Source organism: Crocodylus porosus, unplaced genomic scaffold, assembly GCF_001723895.1.
Source record: "Crocodylus porosus isolate Cpor-Errol unplaced genomic scaffold, CroPor_comp1, whole genome shotgun sequence".
Classification (NCBI taxonomy): Eukaryota; Metazoa; Chordata; order Crocodylia; family Crocodylidae; genus Crocodylus; species Crocodylus porosus.
In genome coordinates, this window is record NW_017728935.1 from 8,563,070 (window position 1) to 8,574,252 (window position 11,183).

Genomic DNA, 11,183 nt, shown 5'->3' on the forward strand with positions numbered 1-11,183 from the left:
TGGAAAAGAGGGTGGTTGAACAGGCCTCTGTTGAATGGAAATACAAAGCTGGAATACACTAACTTGGAACATTCTTCTTTGCTGAGACTGCATGCTACCTTTGAATGGGAACTTAAAAACATTCAAATCCAACAGTAAGTATATTTAACAGGTAATGTAACCATGTTCCATCAAGCTAGGGGCCGTTCAGCAGCTGCCTAAAGCCAATGTTTTTCTTGCTTTGGCCCCACCTCAGCAAAGTGCATGGGTATGTTCTTAACTATAGATGTTAACTACAAAAACTGATCTGTTTGGACTGAAGCACATACATGCCTGAGCACTTTGCTGGATGGAGCAATGGAAAGCCGCCACTTAGCGGCCACAAAGTTTACATGGAGTCCAAGCTGTTCAGAGACCAGTTTATGTTCAAGAGCATTTCGTGAAGCTCTGGCATCAGTAAGAGGCTGTTTTGATCCAGCTGCCCACCCCAAAAGCATGAACAGACGCTTCAAAGGAAGGACCTAAATTGCAGAGTGGTTTCCTGTAGTAGAAAGAGCTGAATCAGCACCCCAAAACTGAAGAGCGTGCATGTCCAGAGCTTGGGACGCATTTCAGAACCACAAAGTTCCGAATTATATTTCTAAATGCACATTCATCCATAAGCGCCCAAAACTAATAGTGCAAATCTGGTAGCTTCAAATAGAAATGGCCTTTCCCTCTAATTTAGAGCTTGCTCTACTGGTGTGGCCCTTGAGACTAGATGCTAACCATCATACTTATTCCTTGCATTCCCTCCCTGTGATCAACGAGCATTATAAATATTTCAACACTCGGAGAAAACTCATGCACAGAAACCAAAGCTTGTTTCAGGTGACAGAAGGGCTTGTATCTGAAGTTGGGACTGGAACTCAGGAGTTCTCACCTCTGTGCCAGAAACTTCTCTAATTCAACAAAAGCTACAGGTGGCCAGCACTTTTTGAAAGCCAAGATGAACTTCGCATTCTTTCTTGGTATTCATTAAAAGCTACTAGCATTGTTAGGGTTAAAATAATTGACCTAAGGACTCTTGTAAAGGTGTTGCTATCCCATCTCCCATGTTCTTTAACCTCTGATTTCTGACTGCCCAGGCAAAGTGGTGCTACTCCTACTGCTCAACAGCACAAGCAACTTCTAAACTGATCTCTGACTCTTCTTCTTCAGAAACCATTTAGAGATTGCAAGAAGCTTCTCTTACTTGTCATCTTATCTTCTGGTCAACTTGCCGCTGCATCTACTGTACTAGAAAGTCCCATACAATCCTAGGAATCAAAAGTGAAGTGAGGACAAGACTGACATCTGCTTTCTGGGTAGGTACAGAGGCCAGTTTCACACATTCTAAATGAGTCTTCACAGTCCAATAGCACCACCTGCTCTGAACATCAGCCACTTTATACATCCACTCCTTTAAGTTTGTATGTCTGAATTAAGGGACACATTGAGTTCCCCAGTTAGGCAACTCAAACGGCTGTTATGAATTTGAGTGCTCGCTGACAGCAGCCTGCTTTTCATGGTAGAAATGTTGCTGGCAAGGTTTCAGCTCAATTTCCAGCAACTCCCCTCTAAGTATTTCCACACAGGTGGTGCCTGGCATACTTGGGAACAAACATTTGCTTTGAATCCATTTCCTTCTCTGTTAAAGACTTTAGCTCTCAGCCTTTCCCACTTAGTACTCCATGAAAGATACAACCATGCAGCAGCACTTGGAGGCACACTAAAGATGTCTTAGTAAGATCATCCAATTCCTAGGAGGCAAACACATTCCTGTATATTACATTCCACGATTCAGGATCAAACTCAGTAAGTTTTCCAGGAATAAGAACAGTTTCTCTCCTCCTGAATCCTGCATGTACAGTCACCATTCTGGACTTCTTTTCTAGTACTATTTTGTTTTTAGGACATAAGTTAAATGCTCAGCTCATCCTAAACAGTTTCACCAAGTGTTGGCTCCACCTGGGTCTGAAGTCCTGCATCGTTCACCGACGTGAGCAGACTGTGCCTCTCATCTGGCCTCTGGTGTGGAAGCTTAGGCACCGTGTAAGTCGTTACAAAATACTGGATGGAAATGAAAGGGAAAAGAATATTCTTGAAAAATGTCATCCACCTCAGAGTGGTCTGATCATTTAAAAAACAACCAAAAAACCCCCAGTCAGAGCGTGGAATTGGGACCCAGTTATTCTCAAGTAATTCTTGACATCCTCTGTAGCTTTAATTTTCCCCCGTGTTTGTGTTCACCACTGTTTCCTCAAGTACAAAGAATGGACTTGTTTAATGTTTAGAAAGCACTTTCCGCAGGTGGACAGACACGGTAAGCACATACAGTACATTAATCAAAGGGTGCACACGTTGCCCTACCCCCATGCGGCCCATGTGCTTCCAGGGATTTTGTTTCAAACATAACTGGCCACAAGGAAGACTGTTCTGCATTCCTGCTTATGCTGTGTACAATCAAGCCGCAGCATAAACCCCACCTTTCTACTGTGCCATCTTCACATTTTTCCTGGATCTTTCTGTCTTCTCTTAACTGGCTGACAGCCGTAACTTTCTTTTCGATTTGCTGATGTAGAAGAAGCTTTAGCACCAATTCCCTTCCCAAATTCCTTCTGAGGAGGTTAACACAATCATATCGAGCAGGCCTGAGCAAACCCTTCTGGCTCTGGGCTCTGAGTGGGAGAGGCCGCTGAGGTGTCATGGAGCTACGATTCCTTTGAACAAAACCTGCCCCTTACGTAAGGAACATTATGTTCTCTTTTCCACACAAGATGCCATTGTGCTAACTACAGCTGTGGGGTCTGCATGAGAAAGGAACAAAAATAACCCAAGTAACCAAGGAGCGTGCTGTTGAGAGCGTGTGCCCTATTGTTCGTGGCTCTGACACCATGTGATGGAACAATGATGGAACAAGGAACGTGGCTACCCTGTTCCCGGAGAGCCTCCCCATTGAGGTAAGTACTGGCTCATGAGTAAGACGCCATACTTGATGTGTTCAACACAATCAGTTTTTCCATAATTAAATATAAACTACAAGGTAGGGCAAGGGGTAATACATTAATGGAATGTGCTTCTCTTTTTAAGTCTGACAAATAAGGTGATGGCTTTAGCCATTACATATCTTCCATTTAAAAAGTGGGGATTTGAAGGAGGGCTGTGGGGGGGAAGGAATAACCCAATCATTTTTACTTTGCTCATACTAACACAGCTCAATGAACGTGTACTATAGGTTGCCTTCTCCAAGCCCCACTTCTACATACATTCTTGGGTAGAACATTATGATGCTCTATTTTTTTATAGCAGTATTCCTATTTAAGACCCATCTAAAGGCACTGTCCTCCACTTGCGGTGCACATACTGAGAGTTTTCATCATGGTACATTACTACAACCATCAAAGCAGGACAAGTTCATAGTTATTTATCAATAGGTACTATCAGGCGGTGCATCTTTGTCCTGGTGTATGTAGTAGCAGTGACTTACATGAATGTGTGGTTCTTTTTCAGCCTAACACTAAGTAATTCAGATCTTTAGTTTCTGTAAGTACTTCCTGCTCCCATACTCAGCCTTTTTAAAGCACCTGCTGTCTCACTATTTAGCTGCTACACAAAGGTATATATGCCAGTCTAAACTACCATAGCAGATAACTTTCTTCATGTGGGCAGACTACTCTTTTTCCTTCCCTATTTTCAAGTTACTTAAGAGGAATGCTTTTGGCATGTTCTTTCCACTGGTTTTGATCCTTCACTAACTGCCATCATTTCACTTTGATTTTAAGGGAAACTACTCATAATCTTAATACAGCCATATCTCAGCACCTTACATACTGACATCTGGAGGTCCGTCTGTTCTTATATAACTAACTGTCTCCTCATTTATCAGTGACAAAAATAAACCAGAAGCTTCTCTCTAGGAACCTTATAAACAGCCAACTCCCTGTTCCAGACTGCAGCTCTGCAAGGAGATGAGTCTTCCTCTGGAAGCTGGTTTCACATGGTGGCTTAGATTTTCCCATCTTTGTATCTAGCACCATTTGAAATCAGTGTTCTAGGGGCAAGAATTACAGCGTGGGAAGCGATCGAAGAAGCAGCTGCTTACTTCTCGACTGGGGTCTACTTTTAAAAGTTCCTTCGGCCTGAAAGAAATCATTTAATTCCAACTGTTAACAGGCAGTGTTAGGCACTGACACAGGTCACCATTTACAGTATGTGTTGCTGGGGCTGTAGCAGGGAAAGACTTTATTGGACTTTTTTTTCCCTAATAGAACTGATGCACACTAACTGCCTGGACTAAAGGCATAAAGCTGCACAACTGCAAGCAGAACACTGAAGACGCAGGGCCTCAGCACCTTCTTGTTAAACAGCTAGTAAGAGCATAGCTGACAATCTATTCCTAAAGCCATGCTATGCCAAAGATCTGTTTTTTAAATAGACCAACAAAAGTCGTGGGGCATTTGTGGTCTTACTTTCAGAAGTGATAAGTATGTCCGGTTCCTACAGACTTCATTATGGAGCTACAGGTACTTGGCACTTCTGAAAATCCCACTCCTTTCTTACCAGTGGCGGGAGGACAAAATCTGCCAAGAAAAATATGTTGATGTACCATGAGATTTTAAAGTACTACCAATTTCCAACAGACCATATTAAAATAAGGTCAATCTTCCCCATCAACCTAAATCGCTGAAGATGAATTTCAAGTTAGGCTTGCTCCTTCAAACCTGCTATTTCTTTTCAACTTCTGTCATACATGCAGAGGGACAAGCCTTGTCCAGAAGCAGCATCTACCAGTACAACATGGTCTTCCTCAAAGAATACAGGGCGGTTCACTACAGGAGGAACCTCTGAATTGGAAAAAAGTCTCTTACACAGGCTGACCGATTTCTCTTGGTGTTCAGAGTCTCAGTGTTTGTCTAGCACCATTTGAAATCGGTTATGATGTAGGGGGAAAAGCAACAGTAATTGGAACTTCACTTTTCCCCCCGTGCACAATTCCTATGCGATGACCACAGCGGCTCCAGAATACTACCAGGAGGCGTATTACCGGTACCTTGCTACATAAATACACAGGTATTTACAAACGAACACCTTTGTGTTAGTTGTATGTGGCTGTTCAATATGCTGTGTAAAATAAAGGGCATGGAGCAGACATTTCCCCTTGGAAAGATACTTAAGGTATTTGAAATGCATCATCTAAAAAGATTTAGCTCAAACTCTTGAATTTCAGGGAGGTGCAGGGATGTGCGAGAGAGAACACATATGTGTATGTACGCAAAGTGCCTCCTTTCCTGTTAGCAAGCCAGCAAGCGGCCATTTGATTCTGCAAGCTTGCAAACTATGTAGCCTACTCTGAGCTACTATTTTCAATAAAAATTTGTACTGCATTGTATTGGCCTCTGTCTCAAAGACATGTCCTTTTCTGTTGATTACTGAACTGCTGCAAACGGGTTTCCTCCTCTCACTCGCCAGGTGCAGTTGGCATCTTCCTGTTCTGAAAGCGCTACAAGACATGTGCAAACACCTGACTATTTTGGTATCTCACTCTTACATTCCTGAATATAATTCCTTTAGCGAGCATGTTCTCTCAAGACATACAATTCGGAAGAATTACACCAAAACATTTAGATCAGGGGTGTCAAACTCCCTTGGCCCCTCCACCTGTACCTCAGCCAGATCAGGACTACAAGGCTCCTCAGAGCCAGGATCCAAACTCACTTCTGGCAGCTGGACCAGCAGCATTAGGGAACAGCAGGGTCAATGCAGCTGTCGCTCACCCCTCTGCCACAAGCACACATCCTCCATGGGGGTCCGTGCACCAGAATTTAGTACCCAAAAGCCCTCTGTGCTGGATGCAGGCTGGGTTCCTGACACCCCTGATCCAGATTAGTTACAAAACCAAATATTACTTCCTGCTAAAACTTGCCGCTAGGTGGAGATGATGTATTATTCACAGTAGACTGACTGTGGTGAGTAATTTAACATTTCTTTACCACTTTTAAACCATCATGAAATGCTAAGGTTTTCTAGATTACACAGGATTCTCAAGAGTTGGAGGAGACCTTTATGACTCTCCTCTTAAACACGGCATATACATACTCATAAATGCTACTGCTGGGCAACTCATTTATATCACTGTCTAATTAAACCATGCCTGTATAAAGAGAAAGAAAGTAGATGAATATTCATTACGCTTTCTAGCTGAATGGCAAATTCAGGAATGAAACGACACTGGAGTCTTCTGTGCACGAATTGGTGTGTTAACAGGGTGATTTAAACAGGGTTCATTTTGTTGCGTTAACAAGGTGATTATATACTCCCCAAAGCAAAAGGCCAGGCAACCTAAATGGGGCCATCCGAAGAGCAAAGGCAGGACAATTATGTTCCACTAGAATTAGAAAGTTTTAACCATAATTTTGTGAGCCATAGCTACCACTAAAATAGCAGCAGCCACTGCTCCTGCCCACCATCCATGGTGCTTTGGCAAATATTGTTAATATGGCAGGATTAGGTCTTGTGACCTGGAAGTTTGACACGAAACAAGCTCCACTGAATAAACGGGTGCATGCAAGGGGGTGTTTCTGCTGCTACAACTCTAGAATCATTTATCTGCAGCATCACTTACCTTCACTAAAGCTTTTCAAAATTTAGGCAGGGAACTTTTTTCTTGCAGACTCTTAGTTCATCCTCTCCACACATACTGCTTTCAACCCAGCGCAAGTTTACACAAACTATAGGCCAATGTGCTAACAGCACTGGTTGGGCCAAATTAGGATTACCAAATAGTCTGAGCTTCAGTATGTCAATTTAGTACTTCAATGTTATCACTTCAGGGTAGATCAACCAATTTGAATTTACAATCATCCTTCAAGCAGATTAGAAAGCAAACGATAAACCTCCTCCATCAGTCAGTCCATGCTGTGTTAGCACGCGCTAGATGCATCTACCTTGCCATTTTTCCCAAGAGATCATAATTAATAGCATCAGCCCAGCTCACTTTTGAACTTTGAGTTTGCAGCCAATATTTTATTTATTAAATTTATATGCCACCCACCCAAAAAAAAGGGCTTAGGGTGGCTTACAATTTAAGACAGTATAACCAAACCAAACAGCTCTTCGTAAAAAAAAAAAAAGGGGGGGGGGGGGGGGAGCTGAGCTAACTGTAATTTGCAATTAAAGTGACAAAGACAATAATAACCGTATTATGTTCTAATGAGATCAGGATTTCTTCTTATACAAGTTTCAAAAAGGCCCTTTGAGGGTCCCCAGGAGCTTACAAACAGGCCAACGTGCAGGCATCCTAGCTAGCTGGTTAGAGTAAGCATGATCAACTAATACAATACCAATGTCATTATTCTCTTGTTCACTTTCTTCTTTCAAAATCATTTGCCAAATATTCGAGCGAGGAGGACCTAAATGCAAGTGATGCAATTTTCAGAAGGACTGCCAAACCCTCAACTCTCACTGAAGTCAATGGGACAGTGGTCAAGCACCTTTAAAGACACCATAACTCTGCTTCAGTGCCCAAATATCAATGGGACTATATCTGCCCAGTTGGGCTTTCAAATTTCGAACCTATCAGTTATATCAAGAATACCACACAATTTCAGAACCTACTTTTTTGAACAGAATGTCTACCGGTCAAGGGACAAATAAAAGGCAAAACACTTGTCACTAATGAAATGTACTTCTCTTTATTAGAAATCATTACTGGACTTTACATCAGACAGAACATTTAATAAGCCTGGATGTTTTGCATGCGCATTTCAAAAACAAGACGGTAAAAGGCACTGAAGGTAGAATTAAGCTATCCGGTGATGATACAGGCATTTACAATATACTCCTCACTAAGGTATCCAGAGACTCAATCAAAGCAAAATTCCTGGAAATTAAACCTTGACCCTGCAAAGAATCTGGACAGACTCACTGTGGACGTCTCTGCAGGGTCAGCGCCTCAGTATGGCGCAGAAGAAATAGGACAAATTAGGACTTTAGGTATTCACTTTAAGAATAGCCCAAAGCCTTGCATAATTTTGCACACAGCACATTTTAAATGACGTTAAATCATACTGCACAACTATACAGCGAGTGCTAAGACACTATATACATCCGTATCAAAAGCACAACCAGCATTTACATTGATAAACAAGGCTTCAACCACCTAAGTTGAAATGACCACCTTCTGTGCCAAAAAAAGGTCAGTCCCTGGCTGAACTGTCTATGTAGACTGCCATAATTTACATACAACACTGGTAATGAAATTTTAAACATTTCAAGCTAGTCAAGACACTAGCTTCCTTTCAAGCCCAAGTCTACAAACAACTTGTCTGTGAGGCTGTGGGGACCTCACATTGAACTATACACATCAAGGACCAATTTCCAATGCAAGAAAGCCCAATCCAATAATTCCTTGACCTCCGTCAGCCGAGTACCTTTGGTTGATCTTTTATTTAACTTTTTTTTAAACATGAAATGAGTGTTTCTCTGCACAGCTGTTTAGCATTTCCCCATTAACATACCCATTTAACAACATGGTAAGTCTACCCTGGAGACATGGCAGTCTGCATACAAAAACGCAGTAGGTCCAAGCGACAGAATTTTAGAAGTTAGTTAGAACACTGGATTATTTCATAATCCCGCCTGTCTAATAATCCTGGTTTATGGTGCAGTTACTAGCATCTACATACCAGCACACCACTTAAGTGCTTTTTATCGGTTTACCATAAACTAAAACCTGAGCAAGGATATTCCCGACAGGGACCTCTATCTGGTTCTTGGCAGCCTACAAGAAAACTTCCGCAACAGAGAAGGAGTGAGAATGGTAAAACAACTCCAAAGTCAATCCACAATATCTTCAAAAGCAAGAAAATAAATAATTTAGTTTTCAAGCAAAATATACATTTACCATTGGCAAACTTAAGACAGCAAGTGTGCAAAAATATTCATATACACAAATAAGTGCTGCTTTCTTCAGAAAGAATAATTAACAGAATTGAAATGCTTTAAAAGAACAACATCTAAATGCCAAAATCTTTGTAGTGGCTCAGGAGCCATATTAAGGCCCTACCAAGTCACCTTTCCTTTAACAGACTCTTCCGTAAGGACAGCAAGACAGAAAAGGCAGCAGCTGTCTAGTACTAACACAAACTTCCTTGCTGACTAGAGAAAGCTACAGACAAAATTACTACGAGAGAAAGACAACAGATGGAGCTGAAAGGGGCGACATAGGTTTCTGCCTTCCTTAAAATTCATCAATCCAAACAGGAAAGGATAATGAAAAGTAAAGATTCTGCCATGACATCTTCGACTCTGGTGAAAGGAGGGATTAACAATTCTCAGACAAATTCAGGGCAAGCGCAGTCCTTTTTCCATCTCTGAAAGGCTCATTTAACTTCACCCCCCCACAAAGATCAATCATGCTTTACAAGCAACGTATTCAGCGGTGACTGGAGGGCAGGCAGTTTCCCTACAAACAAAAATAAGTACAGTTAAGAATCAAAAATCTATTTTTCACAAAATCCCATCCATTTCAACATGTACATGAATGACTTGGAAAAAAGGTGCCCTAGTTTTGCTATACAAAAAAGGAAGTAGTGCAAAATGAGTTACGTTCCTGTTATTTTAGCTATAGTAAGTATTTACACCGTAGCTCTCTCTAAAGTGCACCATCAGTAAATAGGTTCATGCTGATCTGTTTAATAGTTGGGGAACTGATTAATTAGCAAGCACTTGAATACTAGAAGCACATTAGGCAGCATAGATTAATTCAGTTACTGAATAAACTGTGTCATAATAGTATTAGAGATGGCAAAACGGCATAAAATAAACTCTGCTCTCAACTCTGATTAGCTAAGAAGTGAGCCACTCCCTTACTCTGAAAGACTGTTGCAGGCACATGAACACCGCACAGACGAAGAACCACAATCTGTCATAATGGAACTGAGAAAATTTCCTTTTCAACTGTGTAGTCAAGTGTGGTTCAGGTTAGCGCCCGAGGACTGACATTTTAGGTATTCCTCCAACTGACTAACAGTTGTTTTCATGCATTCCAAAGAGTACAGCAGGCTTTCAGACTGTTCAAGAAACAACAGTTGACTTGCATTTTTTAATTATGTTTCCAGAAAAAAATCGTGAGAACTGAAAGATAGAAAATGTCTCCTTTCCCACCCCCCTCCCGAAAGGGCCAAGTATGTGTTACTGCTCTAAACTGCTGACCAGGAGGCATTCTTGCAGCTGCATACTGAGAACTACAAGTTATAATTAAGAAGAAGTTAGCAATGTAGGTGTCGCATCTAAGACTGGAGACATGGATTCTTCCTCACAAACACACAAGGGCCAGTAACCCCCTTCAGCAGCAGCAAAACTCATCTTCAGACTCAATTAGAAACATCCTACTAAGCAGCTGTGAACCTTTCCAAGTGGTACACTGACTTGAGAGGGAAACTTTTTAAGCTCTAGGCTGAACAAAACTGCAAAATGCATAAAAGACAGAAAACTATCTACATAATACTTAAACTGTACATGATCTTACCACCCCGCCCTCCCCCACCCCCCCAGAAAAGCAGTATCAGATGTTTTCTAATACACCCTTTGCGAAAAGCCAGGAGGGAAAATAACAAAGCAAATCATGAATGACCACCCGGTCTATCTGTCCAGACTTTGGACACAGTATCAGATGTCCGGGAAGAGGTCACTTTCTAGCCAGTGTTTGGAATCAAAATCATTCTGGGGATTTAATTTAGGAAACCCAAGTGCTAATGTTGTGGTTTTGAAAGAAGCCAGACCGATAGAAGTGTGGACTGAACTCCTTTCACAGCAGAATCAGTACAGCATATTAACACTATACCCCTCAGAACAGAGCCGAAGCCAATGCAGAGACAAAAGGGTAGTCCACTCTCCAGTATAATTTGACTATTTGCACTTAACACTTTGCACTGCAGTAAACCCATATAAATTAGCTAACAACGGGGTAACGATCAGAAGCCAGCAACGAAGGACTGAATATGTTCTGAAACTTTACATAGACAGCAGGTACAAAACTAGAACTCCTCTGATGTGTTCGGGTGTTTAAAAACGGAAGCTGGTAAAGCTCAATATACTGGGGCAGAGCAAAGACACTAAGAGACGATCACGGTTTACTCACCTTTTCTGTGCACCCCATTTCTTATAGGCCCCATATCCTGCCA

At 41.7% G+C, this 11,183-nt stretch overlaps 2 long non-coding RNA genes across 3 annotated transcripts; one reads left to right on the plus strand and one right to left on the minus strand.

The window, feature by feature from the left end:
- Window positions 1-5,392, plus strand: LOC109317911. Of its 2 annotated transcripts, none has more exons than XR_002103146.1 (4): window positions 1-134; window positions 1,180-1,325; window positions 2,778-2,960; window positions 5,228-5,392. It is a non-coding gene; the product is annotated as an uncharacterized LOC109317911 (long non-coding RNA). The 2 variants fall into 2 exon arrangements; XR_002103145.1 differs by lacking the exon at window positions 5,228-5,392 and adding an exon at window positions 4,757-4,840.
- A 2,276-nt stretch (window positions 5,393-7,668) lies between these two features.
- LOC109317910 lies at window positions 7,669-11,183 on the minus strand. Its single transcript, XR_002103144.1, has 2 exons — window positions 11,141-11,183; window positions 7,669-9,463 (listed from the first exon to the last, which is right to left on the minus strand). It is a non-coding gene; the product is annotated as an uncharacterized LOC109317910 (long non-coding RNA).